The sequence below is a fragment of the Ovis aries genome, chromosome 21, assembly GCF_016772045.2.
Source record: "Ovis aries strain OAR_USU_Benz2616 breed Rambouillet chromosome 21, ARS-UI_Ramb_v3.0, whole genome shotgun sequence".
NCBI lineage: Eukaryota > Metazoa > Chordata > Mammalia > Artiodactyla > Bovidae > Ovis > Ovis aries.
Window position 1 is genome coordinate 16,162,619 of NC_056074.1, and position 14,330 is coordinate 16,176,948.

The following is a 14,330-nucleotide window of genomic DNA, read 5'->3' on the forward strand; positions in this document are numbered from 1 at the left end:
GTCATCTAAATACAAGAAAGCATGGTATATTAGTTGACTCTTTTAAGAGAACCAAAATCATCATCATTGACTGGCATCCTCTTATGTTTAGCTGGTAATATCAGAGGTTGGAGGAGGTCTGGGAGGAGGTCGCCATTAACTCCACCATAGAGCTGCCAGAACTTACACAGGACTGGGGAAACAGACTCTTGGAGGGCACAAACAAAACCTGGTATGCACCAGGACCTAGGAAAAAGGAGCAGTAATCCCACAAAAGACTGACCCAGACTTGTCCCCTAGTGTCCAGGAGTCTCCAACAAGGTGTGGGTTGGTGGTGGCCTGCTGCAGGGTTAGAGGCATTGAGTGCAGCAGGGCATGCATGGGACCTTTTTAAGGAGGTTGCCATTATTTTCATTACCTCCATCATAGTTTGGCCTCAGATCAAATAATAGGGAGGTAACACAGCCCTGCCCATCAATGGAAAATTAAAGTTTTACTGAGCATGGGCCCACCCATCAAAACAAGACCCAGTTTTCCCCTCAGTCTGTCTCTCCTATCAGGAAGCTTCCATTAGCCTCTTATCCTTATCCCTCAGAGGGCAGACAGAATGAAAACCACAATCACAGAAAACTAACCAAACTGATCACATGGATCACAGCCTTGTCTAACTCAATGAAACTATGAGCCATGCCGTGTAGGGCCACCTAAGACGGACAGGTCATGATGGAGAGTTCTGACAAAATGTGGTCCATGGGAGAAGGGAATGGCAAACCACTTCAGTATTCTTGCCTTGAGAACCCCGTGAACCATATGAAAAGGCAACAAGATAGGACACTGAAAGATGAACTCCCCAGGTTGGTAGGTGCCCAATATGCTACTGGAGAAGACAGGAGAAATAAGTCCAGAAAGAATGAGGAGATGGAGCCAAAGCAAAAATAACACCCAGTTGTGGATGTGACTGGTGATGGAAGTAAAGTCTGATGCTGTAAAGAGCAATATTGCATAGGAACCTGGAATGTTAGGCCCATGAATCAAGGCAAATTGGAAGTGGCCAAACAGGAGATGGCAAGAGTGAACATTGACATTTTAGGAATCAGTGAACTAAAATGGACTGGAATGGGTGAATTTAACTCAGATGACCATTATATCTACTACTGTGGGCAAGAATCCCTTAGAATACATGGAGTAGCCCTTGTAGTCAACAAAAGAGTCCAAAATGCAGTACTTGGATGCAATCTTATAAACGACAGAATGACCTCTGTTTCCAAAGCAAACCATTCAGTGTCACAGCAATCTAAGTCTATGCCCCGACCAGTAATACTGAAGAAGCTGAACGGTTCTATGAAGACCTACATGACCTTCTAGAACTAACACCCTCAAAAGATGTCCTTTTCAATATAGGGGACTGGAATGCAAAGGTAAGAAATCAAGAGATACCTGAAGCAACAGGCAAATTTGGCTGTGGGATACAAAACAAAGCAGGTCAAAGGCTAACAGAGTTTTGCCGAGAACGCACTGGTCATAGCAAACACCCGCTTTCAACAACACAAGAGAAGACTCTACACATGGACATCACCAGATGGTCAACACCAAAATCAGGTTGATTATATTCTTTGCAGCCGAAGATGGAGAAACTGTATACAGTCAACAAAAACAAGAGGAGGAGCTGACTGTGGCTCAGAGCATGAACTCCTTATTGCCAAATTCAAAGTTAAATTGAAGAAAGTAGGGAAAACCACTAGACCATTCAGATGTGACCTAAATCAAATCCCTTCTGATTATACAATGAAAGTGAGAAGTAGATTTAAGGGCCTAGATCTGATAGATAGAGTGCCTGATGAACTATGGATGGAGGTTTGTGACATTGTACAGGAGGCAGTGATCAAGAGCGTTCCCAAGAAAAAGAAATGCCAAAAGGGAAAATGGCTGTCTGAGGAAGCCTGACAAATAGTTGAGAAAAGAAGAGAAGGAAAAGGCAACAGAGAAAAGGAAACATAGACCCATTTGAATGCAGAGTTCCAAAGAATAACAAGGAGAGATAAGAAAGCCTTCCTTAGTGATTAATGCAAAGAAATAGAGGAAAACAATAGAATGGGAAAGACTAGAGATCTCTCCAAGAAAATTAGATATACCAAGGGAACATTTCATGCAAAGATGGACACAAGAAATGACAGAAATGGTATGGACCTAACTGAAGCAGAAGATATTAAGAAAATGTGGCAAGAATATACAGAAGAACTATACAAAAAAGATCTTCATGACCCAGATAACCATGATGGTGTGATCACTCACCTAGAGCCAGACATCCTGGAATGTGAAGTCAAGTGGGCCTTAGGAAGCATCCCTATGAACAAAGCTAGTGGAGGTGATGGAATTCCAGTTGAGCTCTTTTAAATCCTGAAAGATGATGCTGTGAAAGTGTTGTGCTCAATATGCCAGCAAATTTGGAAAATTCAGCAGTGGCCACAGGACTGGAAAAGGTCAGTTTTCATTCCAGTCCCAAAGAAAGGCAATGCCAAAGAGTGTTCAAACGACTGCACAGTTGTACTCATCTCACATGCTAGCAAAGTAATGCTCAAAATTCTCCAAGCCAGGCTTCAACAGTACATCAACTATGAACGTCCAGATGTTCAAGCTGGATTTAGAAAAGCCAGAGGAACCAGAGATCAAATTACTAACATCTACTGGATCATCGAAAAAGCAAGATAATTCCAGAAAAACATCTACTTCTGCTTTAGTGACTACGCCAAAGCCTTTGACTGTGTAGATGACAACAGACTGTGGAAAATTTTTCAAGAGATGGGAATATCAGATGACCTTTCCTGCCTCCTGCGAAATCTGTATGCAGGTCAAGAAGCCACAGTTAGAACTGGACATGGAACAGCAGACTGGTTCCAAGTTGGAAAAGGAGTACATTGAGGCTGTATATTGTCACCCTGCTTATTTAACTGAGATGCGGAGTATATCATGTGAAATGCCAGGCTGGATGAAGCACAAGCTGGTATCAAGATTGCCAGGAGAAATACCAATAACCTCAGATACACAGATGACACCACCCTTATGGAAGAAAGCAAAGAAGAACTAAGAGCCTCTTGATGAAAGTGAAAGGGGAATGAAAAACTTGACTTAAAACTCAATATTCAAAAAATGAAGATCATGGTATTCAGTCTCATCACTTCATGTCAAATAGATGGGAAACAATGGAAACAGTGAGAGACTTTATTTTTGGGGGCTCCAAAATTACTGCAGATGGTGACTGCAGCCATGAAATTAAAAGATGCTTGTTCCTTGGAAGGAACGTTATTACCAACCTAAACAGCATATTAAAAAGCAGAGACATTACTTTGCCAATAAAAGTCCATCTAGTCAAAGCTGTGTTTTTTCCAGTAGTCAGGTATGGATGTAAGAGTTGGACTATAAAGAAAGCTGAGTGCCGAAGAATTGATGCTTTTGAACTGTGGTATTGGAGAAGACTCTTGAGAGTCCCTTGGACTGCAAGGAGATCCAGCCAGTCCATCCTAAAGGAAATCAGTCCTGAATATTCATCGGAAGGACTGATGCTGAAGCTGAAACTCCAATACTGTGGCCACCTGATGTGAAGAACTGAGTCATTGGGAAAGACCCCGATGCTAGGAAAGATTGAAGGCAGGAGGAGAAGGGGATGACAGAGGATGAGTTGGTTGGATGACATCACCAAGTCAATGGATTTGCGTTTGAATAAACTCTGGGAATTGATGATGGACAGGGAAGCCTGGCATGCTGCAGTCCGTGGGGTGGCAAAAAGTCAGACATGACTGAGCACCTGAACTGAACCAAACATTGCTTGCATCTAAATGACCTGAAAGGTCCTGATTAGGCTAAGATGACTTCATAAACAAAACATCATTGGTCAAGGTCTTTGGATTGAAAGAATAATTTGTGATTTTTTTTTACTTTGTAAAAACAGGAGACTGTATAAATGCAAGGAGTAATTGGACTTAAAAGAAGTCAACTGCCAACTTCTGTAAACTTGGGCATGTTATTATATATCTTAGATTTAATTTCTTTCTTTGACTATATAGTTTAGTCTTTTAAAGTCCCTTCTACTTCATCTGATTCTGCTTTTTCATGTATTTAGCCAATAGTTTCTTTCTTGGTTATAATCTATTAGCCCTTAGTAATAAATAAAATGCTGGCTTCTGATTAATATACCTAAATTTCACGTGTCTTTCATTTCATCAGAGGTACCAAGCTTAGCTAAGCTTCCTGTAGCTCACCTCTGAAAGAGACAGCATGTGAATTGGCTGGTCTGCCTTCTGTCACCAAAACAGCATCTGGTTTTTGAGAACTGAGGTCTAAAAACAGAAGGTGCCTGAATCTGCTCTTTCTTGCTGAAGACATCAGTGATCCTCCCTTATACTGTATGATTCATGTTTTGTAGTTTCTTCCACCATATCCTATTTATTTTGTTTATTCAGCTTTCTAGTGCAATACCTTTTACATTTTTCTGTATGCTAGCCTCCCTTCTTAGTTATGATTCTTGGAGTCATAGGCCATTTCTAGGTCATATTTAATCCTGATGACCAAGTCCAGGCAAGACCATATGGTATGTGTTTGTTAAATGTTTGAAGAGATAGAGTACTTATTAAATTTGCAGGTGATAAAGAATGGAAAGAAAAGCTACTGTGCTAGATGGCATGAGAGAGAGGAGAGTGAATGAGAGAGCAAGGGAGCTTGACAAGGTGGATTGAAGCCAAAAAGATGAAATTTAAGGAAGATGACAGTGAAGTTCTACATTTTAAGTTTCAAAGAAATGGCGACATATGGGGACCCTAGAGGAGACCTAGCATGATGCTATACTTGAGAAAATTGTGGTTTTGGCTGCCTAAGCCCAATGTCAGCCAAAGGTACTACTGTGACTTTAAAGCTAGTGCAGCTTCAGACTGAATTATTGGAAGTACTAAGTATAGTTAATGGAGGTGATAGTCCAACTACAGTCTATAGAGGATGGACTGTACTTAGACTGTCATATTCCCCATGGGGAACCAAGCAATAAGAGGTTTATTGCAGACAGAACTGTATTTAGTGGAAAGTGCCCTAAAGCATCGCTACTCAAAGTGGAGTTTGAACTCTTCACAGTCTGGAATGAGGTAAGCATAGAAATTGAGAGTGTATAGGAAATGACAACCCACTCCAGTGTTCTTGCCTGGAGAATCCCAGGGACGGGGGAGCCTCGGGGACTGCCGTCTATGGGGTCGCACAGAGTCGGACGCGACTGAAGTGACTTAGCAGCAGCAGCAGCAGCAGAAACTTGTACAACAGTTTGACAGAGTAATTTTATGCCTAATGAATCTAATAAAAAGATAATGAAGTTTATCTTATATGTCTTTTTTTGTTTGATACTTTCCCTTTATTTTTTATTTTAATAGATTTTATTTTTAGAGCTGTTTTAGGCTTGTAGAAAAATTGACGAAAAAGTGCAAAGACCATACTCCACATCTGTCCCACTGCTCCCAGCACTTCCTCTGGAAGTGCTTAACATCTTGCATTAGTAGGTACAATTGATGAATTAGTATTGGTACATTATTATTAACTAAAGCCTGTAGTTTATATTAGGGTTCACTCTTTGTGTTGTACGGTTTTGTGGATTTTGACAAATACATAGTATCAGGTATCTACTATTATAGTATCACACAGGATAGTTTTCCTATATAAAAAATGTCCTGTGTTTCACTTACTCATCCTTGCCACGACTTTCTTCGTGTGTGGCAACCACTGATCTTTTTGCTGCATCTCTAGTTTTTCCTTTTCCTGAATATTCTATAATTGGAGTCAGCCTTTTCAGACTAATGTTTTTCGTTTAGCAGTATATATTTGGGGTTTTCTAAGTCTTTTAATGGGCTTTCCTGGTGGCTGAACTGGTAAAGATCTTTTAATGTTTTAATAGTTCATTTCTGTTTATTGCTGAATTTAATACACATTCTATGGATGTTTGTCTATCCATTCATCTATTTGAAGCATATCTTGGTTACTTCTGAATTTTGACAATTATAAATAAGGCTGCAATAAATATTTGTGGATAGATTTTTCAACTCATTTAGATAAATATCTAGGAGTGCAATTGTTAGATTGTTTGGAAAGCCTGTATTTAGCTTTATAACTGCCAAACTGTTTCTCAAAGTGGCTGTACTATTTTACATTCCCTTAGCAGTGAATGAGAATTCTTGTCGCTCCACATCCTCAGCAATATTTGGTGGTGTCACTGTTTTGGGTTTTAGCCATTTTAATAGATGTCTAGTGGTGTTTTAATTTGCAAGTCCCTAATGACACATGGCGGATGATCTTTTCATGTGTTTATTTGCCATCTCTATATCTTCTTTGATGAGGTGTCTGTTTAGATTTTTTGTCCATTTTTTGGTTGGGTTGTGTGTTTTCTTATTGTTGAATTTTAAGAGTTCTTTGTATATTTGGAATATAAATCCTTTATCATATGTGTATTTTGCAATGTTTTCCCAAGTCTATGGCTTGTCATTTCATTTTCTTAAAGGGTCTTTGCAGAACAAACATTTTCATTTTTAAATAAGCCCAAGTTTTCAGCTTTTTCTTTTATGGATTGTGATTTTGTTGTATAAAAAGCCATCACCCTGTCTGAAGTCATCTAGATTTTCTCTCTGTTATCTTCTAGACTTTTTTTTTTATAGTTTTGCATTTTACATTTAGGTCTGTGATACATTTTGAGTTAATTTCTGTGAAAAGTGTAAAGTCTGTGTCTAAATTCTTTTGCAGGTGGAGGTCAAGTTGTTCTCACACCATTTATTGAAAAGACTGTTTTCTCCATTGAATTTCCTCTGCTCATTTGTCAAGTATCAGTTGACTGTATTTGTGTGTGTATATTTAGGGTCTCTATTCTGTTCCATTGATATATTTGTCTATTCTTTCACCAGTAACATGCTGCCTTTATCTCTGTAGCTGTAGTATTAGTCCTCTGATAGATACCTATATATAGCTAGAGTTACATTCATAAGATATGTTGCCTAGGCTATATCCCAGACCACTTTAGTAAACCTCTGTGCTAGGACTTAAGTATATATACTTAAACCTTCCCAGATAATTTTGATACATAGGGAGAGTTAAAAACCAGCATACCAAAATGATAAACTCCTTGAAGGTGTGGTCGTCTTTAATGATATGTGTGTCTCTGGTGGCTTGTACAATTTGCTTAAATAGTTGTTGAATGAGCAGATGATTAAAAGAACTGAATGTGTTTATTTTGGAGAAGAGAAAAAGTGCATGGCCTTGATACATCATCATATACACATATCTGAAAGCATTTAATATGACTTGGCACTGAAGGATGCTTTCTGAGTGCTCTTGGAGGTAGAATTAGAAGTTTACAGAGAGACACCTGGCTGAATATTAGTTAGGAAGCACTGTCTCATAGTGCTCATTGCTCCTGAGCTTTCTGTTCTTTCACATTTCAGCAGAGCCCATATATAAGAGCAGATGCTTGGGAAATTAGGTAAGGTCAGATGTTATGCTTACTGATGATTACTTTGAAAACTATGTTCAAGACTGAGAACTCTTTTCGGTTCTCCTCTCATTCATAAATTGAAGGACATGTGTATGGGAGTTAAAAGAATATTCTAAAACTACTTTGAATCTGAGTTCTCATAGTGCAGCAGACCCCTCTAGTCTGTATTATTGATTGATTATCTCCATGCTGGAAGAAATTTTCAAGAAATTCCATCTCCTCCACTAAAATTGAGATTTTGGTAGTTGTAATAGCACAGGTACTGAGGGTCTGGGAAGGGTGAAAGATACCTAACAGAAGAGCTCTTTTCTGTGCTCCTGGAGTTCTTCCCCTGTATCCTCTTGTAAGCAGATTGTTGGCATATTGAATGGACGTGTGGACATCTCTCAGGGAAAATGGGTAAATTCCATAAAATTTCCCTCTAGTACACTTAAATTCTGATCAGACATAATACTGGTTATCTGCTCTTTGCCAGGCTGTAGGAAGAGGGATATGGCAGTTGCTATAAACATAATGGACATGGCAGAGAGAAATAAAACATAGGCTTGGGAGTCAAACCAAAGTTGGAATGAGTCAGTCCTTTGGGTGTGTGGTCTTGGGGAAGTCACTGCCGTCTTTCACTCATCACATCCTGTCTTTTACCAACTTGTGCTGCTGCTTCCAAGCCATATATCTCTAGTATATGTTTATTTCTCCTTATCTCTTCTCCAATATATTAGTCTAAATCATTACCTTCTTTTGGCTAAAGTTCTGAAAGAATTTACTGACTTCTCATTTTCATAACTGTCTCCTCTGTTTTCCATTCAGCAGTTGGTGATTTTTAAAAAATATAGATTAGACCTTGTCATTATGCTTGAAACTTTCCAAATCTTTCCCATTGCTAAAACCTAGAACAAAACCCAAACTCCTAGTTATGACCCCCAAGAGGTCCTACATTCTCTTGATTCCTGATATCTCTCAAGAGCAGTTTATAGAGGTAATTGACAAGGTAAATTACCCTTAGGAAGCACTTGGAAATGTGTGAAAGTTTTTTTTTTTTTTTTAATGTTTCAATTTTGGGGAGTCAATTTAGAGGGTCTGGGCCAGTGTTGGTAAATATTCTGTAATGTGTTGTTCTGCTCGGGGCCCTTTACAATGCCTGATTCACAGTATGTGTTTAAGAAATACTTATTGTACAAAACCATATTTTCTTGGAACTCATGGTGTTTTGGTTTTGGTGAGGAGGGGCTACTCTCTAGTTGCAGTGATGGCTTCTCTTGTTGTGGAGCCCAGGCTCTAGGGCGCATGGACTTTAGTAGTTGCTGTGCGTGGGCTCAGGAGTTGCAGCTTATAGGCTCTAGAACAGAAGCTTAATGGTTGTGACACCCTGGCTTAGTTGCTCTGTGGCATGTGAGATCCTCCCAGACCGGAGACTGAACCCATGTCTCTTGCACTGGCAAGCAGACTTCACCACTGAGCCACCAGGGAAGCCCAGAACTCAGTTTTGACACATGTGAATTGGTGGGGTTTCCCTGATGGCTCGGTGGGGAAGAATTTGCCTGCCAGTGCAGGAGAGGTGGGTTGGATCCCTGGGTTGGGAAGATTCTGCTAGAGAAGGAAATGGCAACCCAGTGCAGTATTCTTGCCTGGGAAATCCCATGGACCGAGGAGCCTGCAGGGCTATAGTTCATAGGGCTGCAAAAGAGTTGGACCCGACTTAGCAACTAAACAACAAACAACTACTTCCTAAGGTTGTGGTGAGATAGCCATAACATTTTGTGAGGTACCTGGTACAGAATAGCACTTAATAAATGGTAGCTGCTACAGAGATTTCTTTGCTTAGAAGCAGCTATAAGCACCCGCCCAGTGTTTTCCCTGAGGCATTCGAATTAGAACCTGACACCTTTGTTTGGGGCGTGGGTGGGTTAGTTTCTTTGCTTGAAGCCTAATAGAGAATGATAGGTTTGATTTGACTTGTCCTGGGTCCAGACCCAGCTGGAGAAGCAAAGGCACAGAAGAGCTCTGGTTCTCTTTCTTGACTCGGGCCCACCCAGGAAGCTCACACAGTCCCGGGAAAGCCTGGATTCACTGAGAAGTACCCCCTGCTGAAGACTAGGTGGAGGAGAATAGCGGAGGGGATGGGAAGGGAGTAGTCTCTCCGCTTTCCCTCAGAGCTTCTTTACTGAAAGGAGAAGCGGGTTTTCTCCCGCCTCCTTCCCTCCCTTGTTTCCCCGCCCCTTCTGCTTCGCCAACCCCGGAGCGGAGCCTCTGCTGCGCCCTGTGAGGGCGGGAGTGTGCTGCACCCCGGAGCCAGAGCTCCGGCGGCTGAGCTGCTGCGAGCCGGGCCCTAGCCAAGTATAGCTGCCCGGGTGGAGCCTGGGTGTCGCGCAGCCGACCAGGCGTGGGAGAGGTGCGGCTCTGCGACAGAAACCGCAGGCAGAGATGCCGGGGCCGGCTTCCCCGACCAGGTAATGCTGGCCCACCCTAGGGCATGCTTAGCTGGGCGGTGCTGGGGAGGGGGGACGGCTCTGCTGGTTTCCGGGGAGTGGTGACGCGGGTCCGGAGACCCTAAGTAATAGAACGGGTTTATGGTGGAATGCTCAGATGAGCCCACCCAGGGCTAGGCCAGGGCTGGAACCAGAGCCCTGGGTAGGGAAGGCTCTGAAGGGGAAGCTGGTTTTGGGGAACTTGCTCTGCCTGAGGATCCTTGCTCCTTTGCAAGCACCCTTCTGCTTGGCGGCTGGGGTGATGCTTCCGCCTGCTTTGGATTAGCTGCTGTCGTGCCGGACCGAGGGGGCTTTTCTCTCTGGTGCTGAGGAGGGGCACTGTATTATAAATGACTTGTTAAGAGGTGGAGTGAACTGAGAGATGAGAGACCTGGGGTGAAGGGGAATTAGTCCTGTTTAGGCAGCCTTTAAGGACTTCTCTGGTGGCTCAGATGGTAAAGCATCTGCCTACAATCCAGGAGACCCGAGTTTGTGGGCCTCAGTTTCCTTATCTGTGCAGCGAAGGGCTTGACATTTTGTTTGTGACTGGCATTTTCAGACTGCCAAACTGCCTTTTGGACAGGCAAGTTGGTAAAAGCCCTAGAGTAGAAGGCAGAAATGTCCCCCTCAACACTGTAGGAGATAGGCAAACTTGGGAAACAGATCTTAGTACCTTTTCTTCCATCCAGTCTTTTGAATGGCATCTTACTGGGCTGCTCAGGACTCTGTGGCTTCATGGACAAGGCAGAGGTTAAGAATGGTGATTTTTAAAGTATTGAGTGTAGGTATATTGGTCGTAGGGAGACAGAGCTGGGAAGAAGCAGGTCAAGGTATATTAATAGTTTTTTTCCAAATTGGCCAATTCTTTGATACTTGGGCATAAAGCTGCTTTAAACGTAGCTGTCTTCTCTGGAACTTCCTCCTTAGAATGTCGAGCTAATGACAGACCTTGAGATTGTGTAATGTCTTAATCATGATCATCTGGCACCAAGAAACACATGTCAGACTGATACTAACCTGCCTTGATGATTTTGGACTGCCTTCTTCCCCCAGTTTTTCTATGACTCTACCACCTTATCTTCTCACCACTTGCCTTTCTACTTCCTACTCCTGATCATTTTTCCTGTCCTATGCCCTACCCATTTTTTCTCCCATTCCCATTTTCTTTTTCCTGCTCGCCTTTCCTCTCGTACTTTCCCTTTTTAGTTCTTTCCCCTCCATAGCCAGTTTTTCTCTTGCGTCCTTCTCTTCTTGGTTAGGCTTTCTTCTCTTTTCCTTTCGGTCCAGCTTTCTCATTCTTGGCAGGTTACTGGTTTGCAGGGACTTTTGCTATGGTGTTAGTGAAATCCAAACACTATTCCCTCCCTTACTTTTGCCTTTCACCACGAATCTATCTTCCCCAAGCTCCAGTCTCTCCTTACTGCCTCTTTGCCTTGCTTTGGGCCCAACAGTAAGTAGTCTTTCTTCTTGGATTTGTCCCCCACCTCATTTCCCAGAGGCAGAATGAGTAAGCCAGATGGGACGGGGAGGACTTAGGAACTGGGGTGGGAGAAGGGCAAGAGTTTTCTGGAGGCTCTAACTTTGTTTAGTGAGATGAGCAACTAAAGTGAAGTTGCTCAGTCATGTCCCACTCTTTGTGACTCCATGGACTGTAGCCTACCAGGCTCCTCCGTCCATGGGATTTTCCAGGCAAGAGTACTGGAGTGGGTTGCTATTTCCTTCTCTAGGGGATCTTCCTGACCCAGGGATCGAACTCCAGTCTCCCTCATTGTAGGCAGATGCTTTACCATCTGAGCCACCAGGGAAATGGTGAGCAACTAGGAGACACACAAAGACTCTTTGGCAGCTTAGAAGCTTTGCTGACCTGAAGGAAGCGAGGCAGACCTGTGAACCTAGGGAAGAAGAGGAGCATAGCAGGAGTGGGTTGGAGGGAGAGAAGGAGGAATCCTGAGGGAGAAGAACAGTGGTCTTTTGAAGAAGAGAGTGGCCTGGATAAGGTAGGGGTTGTTTAGGGCTAGAGATTGCTGTATTGGGAAACACTGTAGTCTGGGAAAGAGGACCATATACATTAATTTTCTTTCTCTCTGAAAACTAGCTTTTTGGGCTTATTTGTTTTCTCCTCAGTAAACTTTTTTTCAGGAGTGTCCTCAGTCTGGGACAGTGAGAGGGAAAGCAGAGATAACAAGGCAAGATTGCTATTATACATATACTTACTGTCTAGACAGTGTGCTTATGTACAAAAAGCTTTGAATATGATATCTGTTCATCCTTAAACCTTCTCTGAACCATCTATGTTAGTTTTGGTACCAGGTGTTGGGGATGCAAAAATGGAAATTGAACTAAGTTGCTGACTTCCAGTGCAAGTCTAAGAGGGGGTATCTGAAACCTCATGTGATAATGATATGTGATGTAAGAGAAACACAAGGAACTATAATAATGCAGAGGAGGGGACTTTTGATTCAGTAAGTGGCAGAGCTAGACCCTAAACTCAGGTCTTCTCTAAAGGTGATACCTGTGCTTTTATACCACATTATCTTCTGACTCTGTGTGTACATACAGTGTACAGAGGGTTTTCTTATGTTTTCCTTTCTGCCTATCTGTGAGGCTAGACTCTAGGTGCTGCTGATATGAAAAAAGAACAGACTCCTGTGATAGGTCACTGTGCCATGGCCAAACGCTCATTATTTTGGAAGAGAAATACACTTTTTCCTTGTTAACTTCTCCTGCCTCTGGGCTACTTGGGGGACTTGATGCTGAGCTCCCTGTATGAGTCATTTGTACTCCCCTCCCCTTCTGCACCCCTCCAATTTCTTAATTCAATTTCTGGCAGACTGTAGAGCCGAGAGACCAAATGGAGCTAGGTGAAGCATTTTATTTCCATTGGCCTCTGTAAAATAGGTATTTAATAACTCATAGGGTTGGTAAGGATCAAATGAAATAATAAATGTGTGAAAAGACTTTGTAAACTGTGAAGTGCTGCATAGATGTTACTGTGATTGTTCCTAAGTGTATTTTCAGCCATGAAAAATGCTCAGATGTTGCAGCCTGGAGAAAATGCCAAGGGTTGTTCACTGACTAGTTTAAAACTGAGCCTCAATCCTTAATAATGAAAGAAAGGGGCTAGGAAGAGGATGCTTTGCTTTAGAGACTGGTAATTGAGCCCTGTACTGAAAACTGAGGTTGAGAGGTTTAGTGTTTTCTTTGTGTGCGTGTGTGCTAAGTTGCTTCAGTCGTGTCTGACTCTTTGTAACCCTGGAGACGGTAGCCGGCCAGGCTCCTCTGTCCATGGGATTCTCCAGGCAGAAATACTGGAGTGGGGTGCCAGGTCTTCCACCAGGGGATCCTCTTGATTCAAGGATTGAAGCCACGTCTCTTATGTCTCCTGCGTTGGCAGGCAGGTCCTTTATCGCTAGCACCACCTGAGAAACACAGTGTTTTCTTTAAGGTCAAACAAATGGTAGGTGGCAAGCATGAGAAGTATTTTTAGTGATACCTTGTGCTATAGCAAAAAACAAAACAAAAGAAGGAAGGGGGAAAGGGATTGAAACTAAACTGACCTCAGTTCACCTACTAAGTAGTTGGTTTTTAATCTTTCTAGTATTCATATATAAAATAGAAGATATTTTTAAATATCTTGAGTTATAAAGTTTAAAATAATTATATATAAAAAAGGAAAGTATATAGTAGGTACTTTATAGCTATACTTACTTTTATCCTGCAGAAATACCTTTGAAGTTACCTTCTTAAGAAAGTCTTCCCTGACTCCTAGGCTGTTAAGAGCTTCTATTTTTATTTTTTTTCATTGAAGTGTGGTTGATTTACAATGTTGTGTTAGTTTCAGGTGTACAGTGAAGTGATGTAATTATATATATATATATTTCAGCTTCTTTTCCCTTATCAGTATTACAAAATATTGAGTATAGTTCTAACAGCCCCTTGTTTGGATTCATGTGCATCCTCTTGTCACTCATAGTGGCACTTACCATGTTGTACTGTCATTGGGGTTTATGTATCTGTCTCTCCTGTTAGCATGTGAATTATTACTAGACAGAGAAGGTCTAGTAAATCTTGGTGTTTACTGTTATTAAGCCCTGTTTAATTTCTATGTATACATTGATAAATACGACAGAGTTGCTCCTTTGTGAAGCTTACTGTTTAGTGAGAGAGATGTATAATAAGTAAGCAAATATAATTAAGATTTATGATAGATGTTGTAAAAACCCAGAATTCCATTTGTTGAAATTAGCTTTAGGGTACTTATGAAGAAAGCTGAGTGCTGAAGAATTGATGCTTTTGAACTGTGGTGTTGGAGAAGACTCTTGAGAGTCCCTTGGACTGCAAGGAGATCCAACCAGTCCATCCTAAAGGAAATCAGT

At 41.8% G+C, this 14,330-nt stretch overlaps 1 protein-coding gene across 19 annotated transcripts in view; it reads left to right on the plus strand.

The window, feature by feature from the left end:
- PAK1 (p21 (RAC1) activated kinase 1) overlaps nucleotides 1-14,330 on the plus strand; it is a 161,780-nt gene that overhangs the window by 56,018 nt on the left and 91,432 nt on the right. For 3 of the 19 annotated variants that reach the window (XM_042238207.1, XM_004019436.5, XM_012101716.4), the window contains exon 1: nucleotides 9,739-9,936. The exons of the other annotated variants lie outside the window; for them this stretch is intronic. The gene's annotated coding sequence lies outside the window, so the exon portion shown is untranslated. Of the gene's footprint in view, nucleotides 1-9,738; nucleotides 9,937-14,330 lie in introns of those variants that run through there. 19 annotated transcript variants of the gene reach the window in all.